The 22,746-nt window shown below is 36.9% G+C and overlaps 1 long non-coding RNA gene and 2 other non-coding genes across 3 annotated transcripts; 2 read left to right on the top strand and 1 right to left on the bottom strand.

Annotated features, from left to right (window-relative positions):
* Positions 1–12,903: 12,903 nt before the first annotated feature.
* LOC110715511 lies at positions 12,904–13,699 on the top strand. Its single transcript, XR_002510313.1, has 2 exons — positions 12,904–12,959; positions 13,433–13,699. It is a non-coding gene; the product is annotated as an uncharacterized LOC110715511 (long non-coding RNA).
* Positions 13,700–17,267: 3,568 nt separating this feature from the next.
* Positions 17,268–17,338, top strand: TRNAG-GCC. Its single transcript has one exon. It is a non-coding gene; the product is annotated as a tRNA-Gly (tRNA).
* A 225-nt stretch (positions 17,339–17,563) lies between these two features.
* Positions 17,564–17,637, bottom strand: TRNAM-CAU. Its single transcript has one exon. It is a non-coding gene; the product is annotated as a tRNA-Met (tRNA).
* Positions 17,638–22,746: the final 5,109 nt, after the last annotated feature.

Here is a 22,746-nt window from a genome sequence, read left to right as displayed (position 1 = left end):
AATTGACTTCATGAGAGTCAAGACTAAGGTAGACCCCTCCGGGGGTTCAGTCAGCAGCCGGCAACGGATGAATGCCAACTATGTTGCTTCTTTCTCACAGAATACTTCTACTTTTGGTGCAGATCTTACATCCGACGAGCCGGATCTTGCTAGTTTCGCAAAACGGATGGTGAGGACCCTCACCCGGTTAGAGAAGAATTCAATACCTGATCTGCAGGTAGTGGACTTCGACCGGATAATGGGCCAGCTGCTAAAGAATCCCCACCTTAACCCTAATATCTTTTCTTTATTTTAACTAAGTATGTCATAATCCGGCTGTTCTTTTCTCAGGTAATGCTCAGAGTGGACGGACTCCGAGGCCCCTTCCGGCGGAAACAGAAAGAGGTAAATGACGCCAAATGGAGGGCCCTTGAAAACCTCAACTCTGTTGAATATGCTAATTATATGTGTGATTTAGAGATTAAAGCAGTAGAGTTGAAACAGGAGGAGCTGATCCGGAGCTTGACGGCTGCAAATGATGAAGCCACCAGTCGGGCTAATGACCTTGAGCAAAAACTGAAGGATGCTCAATCTGAACTCGAGCATTAGAAGATGCTGACAAAGAAAACACCAAACTCCGGACAGATGTCTCCCGGCTGGGGGTCGAGATCGTCAATCTGCGAAACAAACAGTCGGACGAGATCGCTCAGGAGCAAAAACGGCTGATGGAGGAAGATGAGCGGGACAATGCAGCCCGCCTGAAGATCACTTGGAACCTCCTCTACCCAGATATAGACTTTGAAGTCTATAAACTTAGATATGATTACGCCACTGAGGTGTATGATGCCCAAGTGCTGGGTGAGGCTCCTCCGCCTCGCTTCCGAGATTGGGCTGCCGAGCAGGGATGTGAAGTCTCGGACACCGAGGAGCCGGTGGTGGAAAAACAAAATGAAGGCCCAACTGGCCAAGACCAGCCGGAGCAGCAGCCTCCCCCTCAGCCTTGAGTCCGCCTCCCCAATTTCAGCGGCAGTATGCCAAGTTTCCTTCTTTCCCGGCTTGTAAGCCGAGTATGTTGTATTTTTACCGACTGTAGGGTTGGTTAACAATCATTTCCTTTTGTTTCTTCTTCGGGTTTTATTCCGGCTAACAATTATTCTGGCCTTTGTGCCATTTTTAATATGAAGTATTCCGACTCAGTCGGTTATTATATATATTTGTGTTTGAATTTTTCAATTTGAATTTTGTGTGTATACTGCAGTTCTTTAATATTTTGCCTAACTTAAAAAGCATGCGGCAATTTGCAATCCGGGTGCTCTTGCCCCTGGACGGCTGTGTGGTTGGTTTCATTTCAAATTGATTGATTGGCTTGAAAACACTTGATACTTGGAGAAGTATGAGGTGTTTTAAAGCCAATCAATCACAATGGTGATTTCCCCAAACCAAGTGCACAACCGACCATTAGAACGGGTGCTTCGAGTCTCTTACCTAGACGGTAATATTCCGTCTAGGATTATTACATAGCCATTACACAAAATCTTTTGCCCCAGTTGGGAGAGAGAGTGCAACTTTGGAATAAGTAATCTAAGTGGAAACTTCTGCTGGTAACCTACTGATGCCTCAAGGCATCTGGTGTTCGAAAACTTAATCGTTCTTGTAGATTACTCCGGTGACGGCTATGAGTTGACCAATTTGGTCTTCAATCTTTGCCTTCTACATAGGTACGTAGAACTGATGAAGAGTCTGTCTCTGCGACGATTGCACTCGAAGGGGTGTCGCTGGACGCCATTGTCCATGTTGGGACAGGCGATTTTATAAAATAAGCAACCATCCGGCCATTTTGGCCTTTGAATTTGGGCTCTTAAGGGCTAAAATGACCCCTAAAACCTTAACCGAAGATTTTTCAACATGTAAACCGATGAAAATATTGAATCGGGCTGCAATTTACAATTTATACGAACTTTTGGATGCAATTTGGAAAAAAAAAAATTGTTGCAATTTGCAAAATATGAACTTTAAATGGCTGCAATTTGCAAATTTTTCAATTTTAAAACAAATCATTGATACAAAATTACTTATGAATTGATGTATTTTGTGACGATTTAAACTTGTACACATGTAATGACTAATAATAATAATATTGGTGAAAAACATTTCTTGACCCGTAACTTGAAATAATGACCCTGTCTGAAATGACTCGTAACCCGGCCTGATTGACAGGCCTACACACAGTAATAAAATTATACTAGATAGTGAAGTATATTTTTAATTTATTAGAATATATTATAAACAATGGATGTGGTACATTTTGAACTAATTCCTTCGCTCCAAAAAATATTATGATACAAAAAATAAATTTATATGATAATTTATGAGAGTTATAATTTAATTATTTTTTGAATAAAATTATAATTCAATTTGTACATATGAAATATTGGTACTTTATCAAAAATAAAACTCTAAATTAACAATTTTATCTTAAAATTCTATCCAAATTTGATTGAAAATAAAATTCCAAACTAGCTTTTTTTATCCTACAAATTAAATTCTATATAACTCTATCCTACGTGGCACGACACTTGGCGAAAAGTTAAAACGCCAAGTGTCGTTGCCTCATCGTCTGGCTTTTACAACTAGCCTTTTACAAACATCATACCGCATTCACAAGGTCTAGAAACACCTAGCCAAGTTCGAAGTTGCCTTCGCCCTAGACGTGAAAGGTTTTAATTTCAAAATATATGAACTAGCTAGTTTTGTGCCCGTGCGATGCCCGGATTGTTTATTGAATTTTAAAGATAAATTTTTAATCTATATGTCAAATTTTAAAATATATCATTGGTATAAAATTAGTTAGGAATTGATGTGCTTTTGTGGCAATTTGCTATCTAGTAGGCACATAATGACTAATAATAATGTTGGTGGAAGTGTTCGATTTAATACGTTAAAAAAAAAATTAATTAATTAAATTAAATAAATGTTCAAAGTCCGTTGGGTTGACCATAACCTAAAACTTTGGGCAAGAGTTGAGCATTTCTTGACTCGTAACCTGAAGTGACCCAATTCGACATGACTCATGACCCGATTCTAATTAACAGGTCTAAATAGTAATAAAATTCTACTTGTATTAGATTGTGAAGTATATTATTTTAACCGATTAGTATATCATAAATAGATGTTTTATGCTTTAAACTACTCTCAGCCCTTTGCTACAAAAAATATTATGATATAAAAAATAAATCTATTTGATAATTTTGTAGAATTATAATCTAACAATTTTTTTGAATAAAATTATAATTCAATTTGTACATTTAAATTGATATTTTATTGAAAATAAAACTCTAAACTAAGAATTTTATGCTAAATTTATATCCAAATTGAATTCTAAACTAACTTTTTTATATGTTATAAATTCTATTTAAATCTATCCAACGGGCGCGACACTTGGCGAAAAGTTGAAACGCTAAGTGTCACAGCTTCATACCCTGGTTAAAAGTTTAGCTTTATATATTAGTTATATGATATGATGTTCCCAACAATCAATTACCAATCTCATTCCCACATTTTAATCCTAAAACTCCCACTCCCATTCCCACATTCCAAACGCCCCGTAAAAGGTGGGATTATTCCTAGATATTTTTAAAGGTCAGACCATTTAGAGAAGACTTGTGAAAGGTGGGATTATTCTTGTAAATTTTTCCCTTCATTTTTACATACTTTTTCACTTTTCTTTTCTGACCGTTTTTAAATATGTACTCCATTTTTTTATTTGGGAAAATTTGTAATATTTTATTAATTATTTTTAACTAGTAGATCCAACATCAGTCCTATTTTATTAATTTCACATCATCTCTTCTCTAATTCTCTCAATTACTTTTACTCCTTTTTATAATTTTTTATCCTTCAAACGGAGGGGGTAATGTTTACGTAAGGGTAAAATTGTCGATTGCATCATTTGGTCAGAGCCGCAACGTAATTTATTAAAAAGCAAAATCAAATGTTAAACTTAAATCCATAAACTTCGTCACCTTCTTCATTAACTTTGTTGCAATTAACATCTCCATTATCTTTTTTCTATCGCTTAAATTTGAAATCTTTAATAAAGAAATTATCAATCGCAATGGGCAAAACAAAGATGATGACAAACCTCCTTCAATTAACCATCCCATTTGTTTCTCCAATTTTTTAAAAAAGATTTTTGTTTATCTCGGTAGTAAAGCCGTCGAAAAATGGTGGTGAAAACGGTCATTCAGAGGAAAGCATGAAGTCCTTTCGATGGAAGAGAAAACCTCAAGGTCCTTCAAAAGAGGAGCAAATTAACGACATTAAATTAGTCAGTTTAGTCTACTTTTTTTGAGGGAGTCAGTTTAGTATATTTTATAACAAATGACATCTCCAAACGAAAGAAATTGTTACTTTAATGAGCTACACAATTTCTAATGTCAAATATTTATGCAATTGATACTTCTTATTGGGTAAAAACCCTTTGTTTATCATGAAGATAAATTGAAACAGGCTATTATTTGAAAGATAACTAATTATATTCACCATAAACACATGCGTAAATTATGCAGCATAATCAAAGGTCACTTTGTGTACCCCAATAAGGCACAGAGCAAAGCAAATGGAGTGTATTTATGTAATACCCTGGAAATTCTTTTCTTTTAAAATACTTTTTTTACTCTAAATAAAACTCATTTTAGAAAATCTCCAAAATATTATCGTACACCGTGATAACGACTAAGGTTATTTTCAAAGTCACGCAACGGAAGACTAACTTTCGAAAACTCAAATAAAATAAAGTTTAATAAAAACAAGTCAAACTTTAAAACCAACTTACATTAATCCAAAAACTTGGAACCATTAAAGGCCATTTTTAAATTCAAACTAACATATTAAAACAATAATTATATGTTAGTGTCAACAATTATATAAATGATCCAATATAATAAATAATAACAAATAAACATATAACTCTCTTCGCTCAATCCCATCATGCTTGATATGCATCTTCTACATGTACTTCTCTTTATTTCAACCTCACTACTCGCCATATAAAATAGGTCATAGGTCAATCAAAAGAAAAGCCAAACACAAACAACAAAGTACGAATCGGCAAAAGCTAAGTACATATGCACCCATAAAAATAAACATACTAACAAGAATATCCTAGCAATAAACAATAAATAAATAAAATATGCTTGTTATATAACACAAGTCAACTTACCTTTGACCCATGACTCTACTTTAGTTTATTTATATATAGCTTTGGATTACGCATTGAACGAAATTCCTTCCTTAAAAACAGCTCATTAAAATGGAGCTTCCAATTCAGAAGCTACCCCAATTGGCACCTGCTATGTCACACTTGGTGACTGAATTTCGGCGCATAAATAATAAAAGAATGTACCCATGTAGAAGCTATGGTTAAATATAAAACCTCATAATTCCCCTCATACGTTCATACTCAAGGTATAATTTTCCAAGAGTTTTGGTGTGTATCCTCTTACACTTTACGTGATTTACCAATTTAACATGTGATGACTCCAACCAATCAATCAAGAATAAACATAACAACATTCAATACATACTTCTAATTGATTCTTGAATTAATTAGTGATAACATATTATTAATTGTAATTAAGGTTCTTTGCCAGGTTTTGTTCACAAAATTGCACAATTACTACCTTGGTGCATAAAATACACTAATAACTTCCTTGACTCAATCTCAATTATGTGAGTGAGTAATAAATTAACTTCTTGACTCGACATCAACTTATGTGTTGAGTAAATAAATAAACTAAATTTCTTGACTCAACTTTAATAATAAATGGGTGAGAATAAAACCATGAAACAATTTCATGTCTTCTTGGTAATAAATACTACCTCCGTTTTTTTTAGTTGACACGTATTTCTTTTTAGGAATTTTTTTTTTAGTTGACACGTTTTCTTTTGATGTAACTTTTTTACCTTTCATTTACAAGTTACCCCACTTGCTTTTTCATTCTCTCTCACTCTCTCTCTCCTCTCCTTAATATATATGCCTAAATCAAACGCGTCAACTAAATAGAAACGGAGGAAGTAATAAATAATATAACATGATTCAATCTTTTTCAACTTATATCAAGCTCATATAAATAATTTCAACACGTTCACACGCTTACATATAAGACATAGATAATCATTCAACCATTCCAAGTATCACAATAACAACTTAACATGATGCTAGTCTCATACTTGATACCAATATAATTTCCTAACATGGTATTACGCATAATTAATATATCCTACATACGTGCATACGTACCTTGAAAATTGCCTAAATTGGCCATACTCGCTAGAAATCACCAAGCTCGAAGCTTCCTACAAATAAAAATACATAACTATAATTAATCCATTATTCTCACACATTTCTAGCAACTATAATACTCTTTTAACCTTACTAATCAACTCAATTTAATGACAAAAAAGCCATAAACCTTTTCTTTAAGTGGGTACTTCAAATCCTTTCAAAAAGGCTTAGTTTTCATGATTTAAATAAAATTTCAGTATACTTATTTAATATAAAATATCACTTTTAGATTAGTAAATCATATTTAAATCATTAAAACCTTTTTCCCTTTCATGGATTATCAAATCTTAACTCAATAATTAAAGAGTAGTGTGTATAATTAAATTGCAGCATTAAATTGAGGGCTTTAAACTCATTAAAACATGTTTAAACCACGAATTAATCAATAACAACAACCTAGCATCAATCCCTACCCAATTACATAAAGGAAAAATTGTCACCATTAATCCCAACTTTGCCTCATCCGGCAATAATAATCCCTATTTTCGATTATTCACTATCAATCCCAACTTTATACCCTATTAATTTCTATTGAACCCAAATGACTTGGAACCAGTTGAACAGGTAAATTTTGCTGACTTGTGAGTAGTTGCATACGTGTCACAACCTGATTGGTTCAAACAAAAATTTTTAAAAAAAAACAAATACAAAAACAAAAAAAAATTAAAAAAAAAACACAGCCACTTCGACCACCACCCACAATTCCGCCAGAACCCTAACCCCGGCCCAACCCTCAATTCCACCGGAAAACAGTCGGTTAACCTACGACTTCCATCAAAAATCGTCGACCATCCTCCACCACCCAAACCCGACCCTTAAAACCACACATAGTAGGTCTTCGTGGCTGATTGTCGAGGAAGGGGGCGAAATCGAGGGTGGGGGAAGAGAAAGGGGTGGGTTTCGAGGGAAGGGGAGGACTGGGCGTGTTTTTCGGCAGTGGGGGAGGGGTTTTCGGGGGTGGGGGAAGGGAAGGGAAGGGGTGGGTTTCGAGGGAAGGGGAGGGCAGCAGTTTTCGGGAGCGAGGGAGGGATTTTCGGGGGTGGGGGAAGGGTTTTCAGGGGTTGGGGAAGGGAAGGGGTGGGTTTCGAGGGAAGGGGATGGGCTGGGCAGCGGTTTTCGGGAGTGGGGGAGGGGGAGGGGTTTTCGGGGGTGGGGAAGGGAAGGGGTGAGTTGCGAGGGAAGGGAAAGGGCTGGGCGGCGGTTTTCGACAGCGGAGGAGGGGTTTTTGGAGGTGGGGGAAGGGAAGAGGTGGTTTTTGAGGGGGGGAGGACTGGGCGGCGGTTTCCGGCAGCGGGGGAGGGGTTTTCGGGGATGGGGCTGATTTTCCGGCGGGGTGGGGTGGGGATGTGGTGTTTTCCGGCGGGGTAGGGGTAGGGGTGTGGTGGCAGCTGCTGGGCATGCGTGGTTTGTGGGTTTTTTATTTTTATTTTTTAAGAAAAAAAGCTTATCATATATACGCTGATACGTGTCTAGGTAACCTGCTACATCAGGTTAGATGACCGGTTGGATGCAATAGAAATTAATAGGGTATAAAGTTGGGATTGATAATAAATAATCAAAGGTAGGGATTATTATTGGCGGATGAGGCAAAGTTGAGATTAATGGTGGCAATTTTTCCTTACATAAAATCCCCAATTTCTAGGGTTCATAATTTAGGGTTCTTGATTAAATAACAATCTGAAATTTATATTAGTAATTTAACAACATCATAATCCCAAAATCAATGCCAAATATAATTAAAATCATGCTTTAAAATCAAATAAAACAATAGAATTAAATTAGGAAGAGAAAGAGTTTAATATATATATATATATAAACCCTACCAAAACCAAAAAGAGGAAGGAGGAGTGAGGAGCACGGTGGTCGGCTGATGTTCGCTGGCTGCTGTTGCTGGCCACCGGCGGTCGGTGGTGTCGCCAGTGGAGAAGACAGAAAAAGAAGAAGAAAAATAAGAGGGAAAAGGAGGGAGAAAATAAAGAGAGATTTTGAGATTTTTGTGAAATCTGACAATTATGAATCTTGAGTGGAAAAATATTGAGGTTTTAAAGTATTTATACTTCCATTTTAAAACAAAACTCATAATTACAAAATTGTCATTACTAAATCGTATTTTCCCTTAACTTTTCCTTTGAGGCCAACTTATTGGGCTCTTAAGTTTCCTTAACTTCCCAATAAATTGGTCTAATCATTTAGATAAGATTGACTCAATTCAAAATGCTTTTGTTGCCCCAATTCATGACCCAATTAATTTATACACATTTACATATTATTTAAATAATTAATTTCATTGAAAATGAAATGAATCATAAAAAAAAAATTCAGGAAAAAAGTGAATCATAAAAATAAATAAAAAATAATTTTTATATAATCCCTTCGTTTTTAAATACTTGCTCCACATTCCTTTTCCGGCCGTTTTTAAATACGTGCTCCATTTCCTTATTTGAAAAGTTTTTACAATATTAAATTAATTTCTCTCACATAGTGGACCCAACATATATTCTCTCTCCTCCAATTCTCTCCACTACTTTTAATTTATACAATTTTTTATTCTTCTACCCACCCCACTACCTGCATATTTTATTACTTTCTCCAATTTCCTAAAAATCCGCGCATGGAGAAATGGAGCAAGTATTTAAAAACGGAGGGAGTATATAAGTATTATAAAAATACGGAGTACTACAGTTTCAAGCAGGTGAGTTATTTCAATTTTGTTTATTTGTAAGAACTTGTTTAGCTCAATGTGGTTATTTGTTGAACACTCTTAATTGTTGTTTAAGTATACTTATGTCAAAAAGAAAAAGAAAATTAAAAATAAAATATATATAAAAAAAAACATTTGATACAAATATTGTAACAGGTTGGTTTCAAAAAAATATACTACCTCCGTTTCATATTATGTGCAACATTTACTAAAAACAGATGCTACACTTTATTTGCAACAATTGTTTTCTTTCCTTTTATTGGTTGTCATTTCTCTCTATCGCTCTCCTCATCACATGCTTTTTTTATATTTCTCTCTCCATTTACCACTCACATACAAATTTTGAGGAGTCTGTGTCGATATTTTTGTTGCAAATAATATGTAACGGAGATAGTACTTTGTATATTATAATAGGTTGGCTCAGGTCCAAATGGGCGGAAATTTTGGGGTTCCCCATATTTTGGGCCAATGAAGACAAAGGTCCAAGCTGATTGAAGGCCGTGAATTATAAATTTGTGGTGAAATTAGAAGACTTTAGAATTCTCTTGAGCACTTAAGAATCTTATGGAAAAAATTCAAAAGCTCATTATAGTCTAGTAATTTGATTTTATGAAGAAGCTTCTAGGAGGCTTGACTAATGCTCATGGAGTAATGGTAATGATTTTAGAATATTTTAAGAAGTATGTTGGAAATTCTAAGTATTAGCAAGGAAACTTATAAATAGAAACATCCCCGACTTGTGATTATCTTACACATCCAAGCATTGTAAGTTTTCACACAATCAATCAAACTTTCAAAAGCATCCTCACTCTATTTAGTGTCTTAATTCCCACACTTACCGAATTTTGCAGTAGTGCTTCACTTAGCGACCAATTGACTGTTTTGACTTATAATCTATTGATCAAAGTGTAATTTTTTATTTGTAAGTAACAAGTGTTTATAAAAAAATTTGAACGTTTTGAGTTTTTGACTTTATTGAAATATGCACCGACTTAATGAAGTTGAAATTTAAATTCAATATTTAATATCTAGTCAACTATATTAGTAAATATATGTTATGACATTACAATATTAAAAATAATTGTTCTAATTAAAATAAAGGTATATTCATTAAGGGGGTGTTTGGTTCGAACAATGGTATAGGTTTGGAATGAGAAATGAAACCTGGGTGGTATGGGGTTGGAACTTAATACTTGATTTCATGTGTTTGGTTTTTATCTAGGAATGATAGTTTTCCTTATAATTTTAAACTAAAGATATGGGTATGAGTCATACCCACCTCCCTCCTTGGGTTTCAAAAACCCATACCTAGGGGGTTTGAGGTATGGGTTTGAAAAATAAAATTTCTAAAAACAAACACAAGGTATGAGTTTTGGTCATTCCAAACCCATACCTTATACCTAATATGCTTGAACCAAACACCCCCTAAAAATTTTTCTATTATGGAGTATATATTAATTCTTATATACACTTAATTACTTAGTTGGATAAACATGACGCAGTATAACTGTTCAAATCTTCCAAATCCATCATTTTCCTTTTTAAATGACGGTTTTTAATATGTATAATTTTAAATTCATGTATATAGTCAAACTAAAAAAAATCATACCTAATGGGACATTTTATAGCTCCATATCTAATACATCTCCATGTTCTCATCGTATTTTCAAAACTATGTTTAAAAAGCATTATAACAAGAATTTCACCAAAGGAAAGATTTGTTTAAAATCATTATGAGAAAGTCATTGAATTAAAAACAAAAATTTAGCGCCATAAAATGCACACTGTATTTGATGATTTGTTTCTAATTTTTACGCAACGCTTAATTAAATTATTATTATTTTTGTATAAGTATATATATTCAATTCTTCATATCCGATAAGTGTTAAAATATATAATTATAAGAAAAGAATATACTAGTTTCGTTTCAATTTACTTACAACGATTAGACATTTTCTACTCATACTTTGAAACGGGGTAATAAGTCATTAATCATACTATCATTATGAAGAAAATTTATATCCATTTAATAAGATTTATCAAGATACGTTCAAGTTGATTCAACACCATGTAGTTCGTGCAAACCCAAGTATAGGAGATGTAGTTTATTGGTAGGAGGGAAACAAAGGCAAGTTCACCATTAAATCTGCAATCAGTATTATGAAGCATGAAACAGAGGTGTTGGATGAAAAATGTTGAGATTTAATTTGGAAAGCTCCTGTACAACAACGTATTAGAGTAATCATAGGCAATCTAAATAGATTTAAATGTCGACTCACTGTGACCCCCAATGCTTTATTCGTGAGCATGATCAAGACAGCACATTGCATATTTTAAGCTCCTTCGAACCTTCTTCTCGACTCGTCGCCAGCGCGAGAGGAAGCTGTCGTGCCTTACGTGCCCGCCCTGCTGCAAAGATTTTGACTCCATCTCTATTCCAAAAAATTTTAACTCACAATCTCAAAGAAACTTGTAATCCGGAGGATAAAAGATAGCATAATCTTTTTAGTATTGTTACTTGGTGGGTTTGGCGATGGAGGAATTGTTATGTGTTCAATTGTGTTAGATTTCGGGAAAACTCTTCAAATTGGAGTGTGTACCATTGATTAATTTTTTTTTTGGTGAAACCATTAATTAATATATATAGAGGTTTACAAGAGTCGTAATCCTATTATGATAAGGATACGAAGTATAATAAATATATACAAAATTATCCTAATCTGCGACAAATATTATCGTAAATATAATATCTATCACACCCTCGCAGTCGTAGCGGGAGGAGGGCGTACGCTAAGACTGGACCTGAATTCCAGAAATAATTCGCGTGGTAGGCCTTTTGTGAAAATGTCCGCAAACTGATATCTAATAGGAACATGGAGAACCCGAACTTGCCCCAAAGCAACCTTTTCTCGAACAAAATGAATATCCATCTCCACATGTTTGGTGCGTTGGTGTTGTACCGGGTTGCAAGAAAGGTAAATAGCACTAACATTATCACAATAAACGATAGTAGCCTGCCGTAGAGGACAATGTAATTCAAGTAAAAGGTTACGAAGCCAACACGCCTCAGAGACAACATTTGCGACGCCTCGATATTCTGCTTCTGCACTTGATTTAGATAATGTATGTTGACGCTTAGACGACCAGGACACGAGGTTGTCCCCAAGAAAACAACAATATCCCGAAGTGGAACGCTGGGTATCGGGACAACCTCCCCAGTCAGCGTCAGTGTAAGTAATCAAGCAATGAGAAGTAGTAGGATATAAATGTAAACCGTGATCAATGGTACCCTCACTAGTAGAAAAATTGAAAAAGGCACCACTCAATGGCCATCGATTTTTGAAAACCGGTGGCTTAAAAAATGGGCGGGATTAGGCATATGTACATTGCCACCGGTTCAAACCGAACCGGTGGCATAAATGATAAAGGCCACCGGTTTTGAACCGGTGGCAATAATCAAATAATAAAAAAAAGCCCACCATTCTCTTTCCCCTTCCTTTATATACCCTAACCCTAATCTTCTCTATCCTCTATCGCCTCTCCTCCTCTCCTCCTGCCCTCCTCCTTCTCTTTATCTCCTTCGTTCTTACTCCCCGGCCCCTCTCTACCCTGAATCTCTCTCTCTACCCTGAATCTCTCTCGTCGACCTCCTCCTCTCTCCTGATCTCTCTTCTCTTTCTCTCTCCTTAACCCTAATCTTCTCCCTCTCTCGCGGTATCTTCCTCTCTCCTTCGTTCGGCTCGTCCACCGCCGCAACAACAACCACCGCCGCATCAACAACCATCGCCATTAACCATCAAGCTTATTGTCGCACTTTCTCTCTCCTCGTGATGAAAATATGGGTTTTATGGTCTAATTCGACCATGAAAGGTCAAATTAGACCTTTATAACCCAAATTCAAGATAATTTCGGGGGTTTTTGCTGAAATTCGAGGTAATTTCTCTTCTTTCTTACTTTTATTTTGTTTTTTGTTATTTTTGGTGGAGTTCATGGGTTGTGGTGGTTTTTGGTGGTGGTTGTGGTTATGGTGGGTGGGTTTTTGTTATTTTTGGTGGAATTCGAAATTGATTTTTCTGTTTTTTGGGTTTTGGATTTTTGATTTCAAATTTTTTCTGTTTTAATTTTGGGTTTTTTATTTCGAAAATTTTCTGTTTTTAATTGATAATCGAAATTATTGGGTTTATTTAATTTTCGAAATTTTTGGGTTATTTGATTTTCGAATTTACTGGGTTTCACTGGGCGAAAATTTTGGGTTTTCATCCTTTTCTTTTTCTGTTTTTTTTGAAGCCTTTTCTCTTTCTGTTTCATCCTTTGCGGTTGACCGTATACATGCATGAGTTTCTGGGTTTTTTTCACATTTTTTTTTTTTTTGAGTTTTATTAATTTTTGGGTTTTAATTGATGCAGGTGTTAATTGATGCTGGATTCAAGAATTTCATTTTGGAATATTGTTGTTTTTAATGTTGTAATTTTTTTTTGTACTGTATAATTCATTGTAATTTTTTTTTGTACTTAATACTTCATTGTATTTTTTTATAATTTACAATAACAATCTATTATTTGAATATAAATGTGAGTATATTTCATTGCGCTCTTATATTGATTGTGATGTTATTTGCCTTATATATTACAGAGTTTTTTTTTAATTATTATTATTATTGTAGCAAATAACCGGAAAAAAAAGTATGTTATTGCCACCAGTTAACCGGTGGCATTTATATGTAATATAAAAAAAAAAAAAAAACGGGAAGCATAATTTCCACCGGTTAACCGGTGGCAATACTTGTTTTTGCCACCGGTTTTGAACCGGTGGCTTTGCATTAGACTATTGCCACCCCCCAAATGCCCACCGGTTCAAAACCGGTGGCATAGGGGGGTTTTGAACCGGTGGCCAATTGCTTTTTTCTACTAGTGCCTGAACATAACGCAGAATGCGTTTCAATGCCTCATAGTGAGGTTCCTGGGGATCATGCATAAAAAGACACACCTGTTGTACCGCATAGGAAATATCTGGCCTGGTGAAAGTGAGATACTGAAGAGCACCTGCTAAACTGTGATACAAAGTAGGATCCCGAAAAGGTGGTCCTGCATCTGCACTAAGTTTGGACTTAGTGTCAACTGGAGTGGCTGTAGGTTTACAAGAGGCCATACCTGCACGCTCTAAAATCTCCTGAGCATACTTTTCCTGTGAAAGTAGTAAATAAGAAGGTTTTTGGGTTACTGCAATACCCAAAAAATAACTTAGAGGCCCCAAGTCAGACATAGGAAACTCAGTTTGCAACTGAGAAATGATCCTTGTACGCAACCTGTCAGATGAGGTAGTTAAAATAATATCATCAACATATAGAAGCAAATATGCCATATCATCTCCCTGTCGGAAAGTAAAGAGAGAGTTGTCACTCTTGGCAATGACAAACCCCAATTTGATGAGAAAATTCGCAAAGCGTTGGTACCAAGCCCTAGGAGCTTGTTTCAAACCATAAAGAGCCTTGCGGAGCTGACAAACATGAGAGGGAACCCTCCAATCAACAAAACCCGGAGGTTGATGCATATAGACAGTTTCCTGCAAATCACCATGTAAAAAGGCATTTTTGACATCTAATTGATGTATCGACCACTTTTTAGCCAAAGCTAAACTGAGAACAGTACGAATAGTGGCCAGTTTAATAACCGGACGGAAGGTCTCATCGCAATCCACTCCAATTTCCTGCGACCTGCCATCACATACAAGACGAGCTTTGTGCCTTTCAAGGTCACCATTAGACTTGTATTTGTGTTTAAATAGCCACATACAATTAACAATATTCACCCCCGTAGGCCTAGGCACCAATTCCCATGTTTCTGTTTTAATTAAAGCACTATACTCATCATGCATCGCCGCATTCCAATTATGGTCATTTAAGGCTTGTTTATAAGACTTTGGAAGTGGTGATTTGTGATGAGGGGGACCCGAAGGTTGAATGGTTAGATTGCAATATTTCAGGTTGGGCTTAAAAATACCTCGTTGACTACGAGTGACTCGGGGAGAAGGAGGTGGTGGCCTAGTTGGTTGAATAGGAGGGATGCCACGAAAAGGAGGCGGGGTGTATGTGGCTTGCGGTGTGACTGGACTGGCGGGCTGCAAGGAGGGGGACAGAACAGTCCGCGGTGGGGTCGCGACTGGTGAAGTGTTGCCGCAAGTGTGCTGCGGTGTGCACTGTGCGTGAGTGGGAGAAGGTGGAGTGGAGTGTGATGTGTGTGGGCTTAAGGTGGGAGTTGGAGATTGGGCTTGAGGGTGAGTGGGCCTACAATAACGCATAAGAATATGAGTTAGAAGTGGAGATGCATCCTCAGTGGCCAAATAATTATAATCTTCCAACTTATACTTGTGCAAATGCAAATATGGGAAAACATTTTCATCAAAGGTCACATGTCGTGAAATAAAAATTTTATTTGATGAAATTTCAAAACACCTATAATTTTATCTGGTTCAATAATACTGCTTATCCTAGTGAGTTTTACGGACCTACTGGACCAGAAGCTTCTCAAGCTCAAGCATTTACTTTTTTAGTTAGAGACCAACGTCTTGGGGCTAACGTGGGATCCGCTCAAGGACCTACTGGTTTAGGTAAGTATCTAATGCGTTCTCCGACTGGAGAAGTTATTTTTGGGGGAGAAACTATGCGGTTTTGGGATTTGCGCGCTCCCTGGTTAGAACCCCTAAGAGGTCCAAATGGTTTGGACTTGAGTCGGCTGAAAAAAGACATACAACCTTGGCAAGAACGCCGTTCCGCAGAATATATGACCCATGCTCCTTTAGGTTCTTTAAATTCTGTGGGTGGGGTGGCTACCGAGATCAATGTAGTCAATTATGTCTCTCCTAGAAGTTGGTTAGCTACTTCTCATTTTGTTTTAGGATTTTTCCTATTCGTAGGTCATTTGTGGCATGCGGGAAGGGCTCGTGCAGCTGCAGCAGGATTTGAAAAAGGAATTGATCGTGATTTTGAACCTGTTCTTTCAATGACCCCCCTTAATTGAGACAAGAAATTCAACGTTTTAAGGTATAAATCAATTGGCTTCCATCATACATATTACATATGGGGATCAGGTCATACGTAAAAAGTATTCCTTTTTTCTTGTTTTTTTTTCAACTTATTTCTATGTAATTTAATTTCTTTTTTTTCTGGCTCGGCTATCTCACCTAGCCGAGCCATTCTCTTTTTTTTAACAGACCAAGCAAAACTAATAAAAGAAGGAAACAGTTCTATTGAACGAACAAAAGGAGAGAGAGGGATTCGAACCCTCGATAGTTCTGAACAAAGAACTATGCCGGTTTTCAAGACCGGAGCTATCAACCACTCAGCCATCTCTCCAACATAAGTCAATTTCTATTTTATTCTTATTCCCCCGAATAGAACATGGTTCTATGAGCTGATACCATCCGAAATTGTCAAAAAAATTTAGGTGTAAGTTGATAGGGTGATCCATTTATCTGTATATTATATATAAATGATCTATCATGCCCATTTAAGTATTTAATTTAATTATTAATTACTAATTTCCCAGCAGTTCCATCTTGGAATAAAGCGGTAATAAATGATATTACATAGAATCAATGAATTCCATGGTAATAGTCTAAAATCCCTCCGTGATACATTTATTACTTTATAGTACAATGACTGATAAAGGGATCAAATGGTATATAGTTTGTTTGTTGATAGCTTGGAGGATTATATGTATGACTATAGCTTTTCAATTGGCTGTTTTTGCATTAATTGCTACTTCATCAATCTTATTAATTAGCGTACCCGTTGTATTTGCTTCTCCCGACGGTTGGTCAAGTAACAAAAATTTTGTATTTTCCGGTACATCATTATGGATTGGATTAGTCTTTCTGGTGGGTATCCTTAATTCTCTAATCTCTTGAACCTATTTGTTCCAGATCCAAAAATGACCCCTCCCCCGAATTTGAATTCTTTCGGGTTGTGAGACACAGTAAAATTTAATCAATATAACAATAAAATTAAAAAGTTCCCCAAAAGACAAACAAAACAAATAACGAAAACAAAAAAATTAGAGGGAGGGGTCAAAACGAAATTTCTTCAAATTCAATGAAGTGAATCAAATAAATAAAGAAATTAACAATTTAATCGGAATCAACTTGAAGCGAGTATCTGGTCCGACTCTACACAAATATCATCGAGACATATATTATATATCTATGTCTATGCAGGGACATATTCCTTCTCAAGAAGGAAAAAATGCGAATATAGTCGAATGGTAAAATTTCTCTTTGCCAAGGAGAAGACGCGGGTTCGATTCCCGCTATCCGCTCAAGGGAAAGTAAATTTATTTACTATGATAAAGAATTTGGTTATAGTTATAGTCGATTCCGATAGTGTAGTGATTCTATCCTTCACGTTCTTTTATTTTCTCACTCCCCCAAAAAGAAAACCGAATAAATCTGAATTTCAATTAATTTCAATATTTTTAGTATTTTATTTAGTTAATTTACTAGTTAACATATTCAAACCTAAAATTTTGGACAAAATTCAAATTTTGCGGAGACAGGATTTGAACCCGTGACCTCAAGGTTATGAGCCTTGCGAGCTACCAAACTGCTCTACCCCGCGTCGAAAAAAAGTTGGGAACGAATGGACAAACAAAAAAGGAATGTGCCCTCTACCCTATCTGTACAAATAGAATACCCCATTTGTACAGAATGGTAAAGGGTCTATCTATGATCGATGATGATCATAGAAATGAAAATCTTTTTTTATGCTTACCAACTCGATCTTGTTGCCCCTGGCAACAAACATGTATGAACCATTTCACGAAGGATATGTCCGGATAACCCAAAGTGTCGATAGTTAGCTCTCGGTCTTCCGGTCAAAAAACAACGTCGATGGAGACGCGTAGGTGCACTATTACGTGGTAGAGATTGTAACTTTCCATGAATTTCCCATTTATCACTCAACGATGCTACTTTGCTTATTTCTTCTTTTGAGGATCGACAAATCAAATGATATTTTTGTTCCAAATTCTTCCTCTTCTTCTCCCGCTGAATCAAACTTTTCCTTGCCATAATGGTTCAGTTCCTATTAGTATCAATGATACAAGTCGGATCCTAGATGTAAAAGTGTATAAGAAAGGGGGTTTCCTTCTCCATCCAAAGAAATGAGATTCTCGTGAAGACAACACAAAAATTAACCAAATTTGCCCGATGTAGAGGCAATCAAGAAAGCCGCATATGTGAATATATAACCTACGGAAAAGTGAGCTAATCCAACTAATCTTGCTTGTACAATGGAAAGAGCCACTGGCTTATCTCTCCATCGAATCAAATTGGCCAAAGATGTGTGTTCATGAGCCCATGCTAAAGTTTCAATCAACTCCTGCCAATATCCACGCCACGAAATTAAGAACATAAATCCCGTAGCCCAAACAAGATGTCCAAATAAGAACATCCACGCCCAAACCGATAAACTATTCATACCAAATGGATTATATCCATTGATAAGTTGTGAAGAGTTTAACCATAGATAATCTCTTAACCATCCCATCAAATAAGTGGAAGATTCATTAAATTGTGAAACATTACCCTGCCATAACGTGATGTGTTTCCAATGCCAATAAAAGGTAACCCACCCAATGGTATTTAACATCCAGAAAACTGCCAAATAAAATGTGTCCCAAGCCGAAATATCACAAGTACCGCCTCGTCCTGGACCATCGCAAGGAAAACTATAACCGAAATCCTTTTTATCTGGCATTAACTTTGAACCGCGTGCATCTAAAGCACCTTTTACTAAGATCAATGTAGTCGTATGTAAACCTAGAGCAATAGCATGATGAACCAAAAAGTCTCCCGGCCCTATTGTTAAGAATAGGGAATTACTACTCTCATTAACAGCATTTAACCAGCCAGGCAACCATATACTTCGCCCCGCATTGAATGCCGGGCCACTTGTTGAGGATAAAAGTACATCGAACCCATATGAAGTTTTCCCATGAGCAGATTGTATCCATTGAGCAAATATGGGTTCGATCAAAATTTGTTTTTCTGGAGTACCAAAAGCAAGCATGACATCATTATGAACATAAAGACCCAAGGTATGGAACCCTAAAAAGAGGCTGGCCCAACTTAAATGGGATATGATAGCTTCTTTATGGTCTAACATTCTTGCCAATACATTATCTTCATTCTGTTCCGGATTGTAATCTCTAATGAAAAATATAGCTCCATGAGCAAAAGCTCCTGTCATAATGAATCCTGCAATGTATTGGTGATGCGTATATAAGGCAGCTTGAGTAGTAAAGTCTTGTGCTATGAACGCATAAGCAGGTAAAGAGTACATGTGTTGGGCGACCAAGGAAGTTATAACCCCTAAAGAGGCTAGAGCAAGTCCTAATTGAAAATGAATCGAATTGTTGATTGTGTCATAAAGACCCTTATGCCCGCGTCCCAATCGCCCCCCTGGAGGAATATGTGCTTCTAAAAGATCTTTCATACTGTGCCCAATCCCAAAGTTTGTTCTATACATATGACCGGCAACAAGAAAAATAAATGCAATAGCTAAATGATGATGAGCAATATCAGTTAACCATAAACTTTGCGTTTGTGGATGAAATCCCCCAAGAAGGGTTAGAATGGCAGTTCCCGCTCCTTGGGAGGTACCAAATAAATGACTGCTTGAATCGGGGTTTTGAGCATAAAGATTCCACTGACCTGTAAAAAGGGGCCCTAATCCTTGAGGATGTGGTAATACGTTTAAGAAATTATTCCATCGAACGGACTCTCCCCTGGCTGCAGGAATAGCGACATGAACTAAATGTCCTGTCCAAGCCAAGGAACTTACGCCGAAGAGTCCCGACAAGTGATGGTTGAGACGGGATTCGGCATTTTTGAACCACGAAACGCTCGGTTTCCATTTTGGTTGTAGGTGTAACCAACCCCCTAGTAAAGATAGAACAGAAAGAAATAATAGAAAAAGAGCTCCAGTATAAAGATCTTGATTAGTGCGTAAACCAATTGTATACCACCACTGATAAACACCAGAATAAGCGATATTCACTGGGCCAAGAGCGCCCCCCCGAGTAAAAGCTTCCACTGCCGGTTGACCAAAATGAGGATCCCAAATTGCATGAGCAATAGGTCTTACGTGTAAAGGGTCCTGTACCCATGACTCAAAATTTCCTTGCCAAGCTACATGAAACAGATTTCCGGAAGTCCACAGAAAAATGATTGCTAATTGCCCAAAGTGAGAAGCAAAAATATTCTGATAAAGACGTTCTTCAGTAATATCATCATGACATTTCATCATGACGTTCTTCAGTACCCCAAAAACACACATGGAGTGGTACGAGGAGCTAATTTGTGTGGATCGGTAGAAGAGAGATTAGGGAAACAAAGACAACCAAACACTCTTAGATGGTCATAGGTGGGTTGTTTTCGAAACAACACATGAGTAGGGGAAAGACTTGAGATTTGTAAGCAATGGGAATAGTCCAAACAAAATGAGTAAAATCATCAATTAAAACTAAATAATATTTATGACCATTAATACTCCGAATAGGAGAAGTGAACAAATCGGCATGTATAATATCAAAAGCACATATAGTATGACTAGTAGAATCATAAAAGGGTTGTCTAACATGTTTTCCTAATTGACAAGAAGTGCATAAATCGAAGTTATGCTCCTTATTACAATTAATGTAATTATTGCTCCTAAGAAAACTTAAAGAACTAGCACCGGGGTGTCCCAAGCGACTATGCCAAGTAGTTGGAGAAGTGACCATGAGTGTTGATGCAAGACACGAGGATGGTGAGGTGGTAGTGGTGACAGGGTAAAGGTCTCCCGAACTATTACATCTCGTTATTATCCTCCCCGTTCGAAGGTCCTTCACAGAAAAATCATAAGGGTCAAATTCAATTGAAACTAGATTATCAGAGGTAAATTTACGAACTGAAATTAAGTTTTTAATGATTTGAGGGGCTAATAAAACATCACGGAGTTCTAATTTATTGTTAGGGAGAGTAGTGTGACCACAACCTGTTATTGGAATGCGGTGACCATTACCAACTAAAATAGTATTATTAGTGCTCAAATTAAACAGGGGCATGAGAGTACCTGAATTATGAGTCATGTGTGAGGTAGCACCGGAGTCCATATACCATCCGTTGTCTTGGTTTGCAAGAGTCATGGACGAATAAGCAGAGCCCAATTCAGTAGGAGTATACAGTTGCCCATATTGAGGTGGGTTGGCCCACTGAGATTGATTTGGCTGTTGGGTGTAGCCTTTGTGTTGCTGCTGGGACGTGTTAGCTTGCTTCGTCGAGTTGTTTCCTCGACCTCTGCCACGTCCTTTCCCACCGACCCTGCCACCTGAGCGTCCCCACGAGCACCGCCTGAACCACGGCCAACGGTGTCGCGACCACCATTGGTAGGTGGTTGTGGAGAAGAGGTCGAATCTTGGGCAGCAATAAAGGATGATTGTTGCGATTGGCCTTGATCATTGGCTCGACGAGACTCTTCGAGAAGAAGTCGAGACCTGGCATTGTTGAAAGAGGGCAAGGGATCGGTTTGTTGTATCATCGTTGCCACCGTATCGAAGTCGGTATTAGTGAGACCAGACACTAGACGGATTACCATCTTTTGCTCCGAGACGGGTTGGTCAATGTTAGCTAATTGATCAGATATGCTCTTTAGCTGTTGACAATATGCGGTGATATTGGGAAAATTGCTAAGGTGCAGCAAATTAAATTGATTTTCAAGATAAACAGCTCTAGTATTTTGTTATCTTGGAAAATTTCTTTAATGCGATCCCAAATTTGTTGAGCAGTTGATTTTCGTGACAAGATTGTCTCAAGAAGGTCGGTGGAGATAGTACCGTATATCCATTGCTTGACAATTGCATCAAGACGTTCCCACAAAGAGCTCGAGATATCGGTAGGACGGGGAACGGTGGAGTCAATGTGATCTAACACATTGTAAGCGCAAGCATGGTTCTCAAAAAGCTCAACCTAATTTGAGTATTTTACCTTCTCATAATCAAGAACTAGAGGAATTGCATTTTTAATGTTGTTTACCGCCGATGCAGGGTGAAATTTCGGCGTCTTTGGTGGCGGAGGTGGTGGAGCAGAGTTTTCATCTTCCTTGGCCATGAGACTTCACCGTAGCAGAGAACCAAGAAAAGAGAATAAATAGCAAAAGGCAATAAAGATGGGAAACCGAAATCAGGGAAATAATAAAGAAGGAAGTGCGGAAGAGTGATGTAGGCAAGGTCCCAAATAAAACCCAAAAAAAAAACCAATAAAATTGGAAAAAAAAAACTTGAGATCTAAAACCTAAGCTGTGATACCATGTTAGATTTCGCGAAAACTCCTCAGATTGGAGTGTGTACCATTGATTAATATATATAGAGGTTTACAAGAATCGTAATCCTATAATGATAAGGATACGAAGTATAATAAATATATACAAAATTATCCTAATCTGCGACAAATATTATCGTAAATATAATATCTATCAAATTGCATTGATGAGTATCAATGGATTTGTGAGCGTTCTTACGCATTAGATCGAGTTGATGAGGCTTTTGAAGCTTAAACCACCATGATAAGGATCAAGCAGCTACCATTATCACTAAATAGCACCGTTACACTTCGTGGCACCCCCCCTATGGATGGTATATACTTAATTGTGACGCGCACGACAAAAGGGAGTTCGAGACCAACAGGT

Source organism: Chenopodium quinoa, unplaced genomic scaffold (genome assembly GCF_001683475.1).
Source record: "Chenopodium quinoa cultivar QQ74 unplaced genomic scaffold, ASM168347v1, whole genome shotgun sequence".
In the NCBI taxonomy this organism is placed as follows: Eukaryota; Viridiplantae; Streptophyta; class Magnoliopsida; order Caryophyllales; family Amaranthaceae; genus Chenopodium; species Chenopodium quinoa.
The sequence above is the reverse complement of the archived record's forward strand: the minus strand, read 5'-3'. Positions and strand labels throughout refer to the sequence as shown.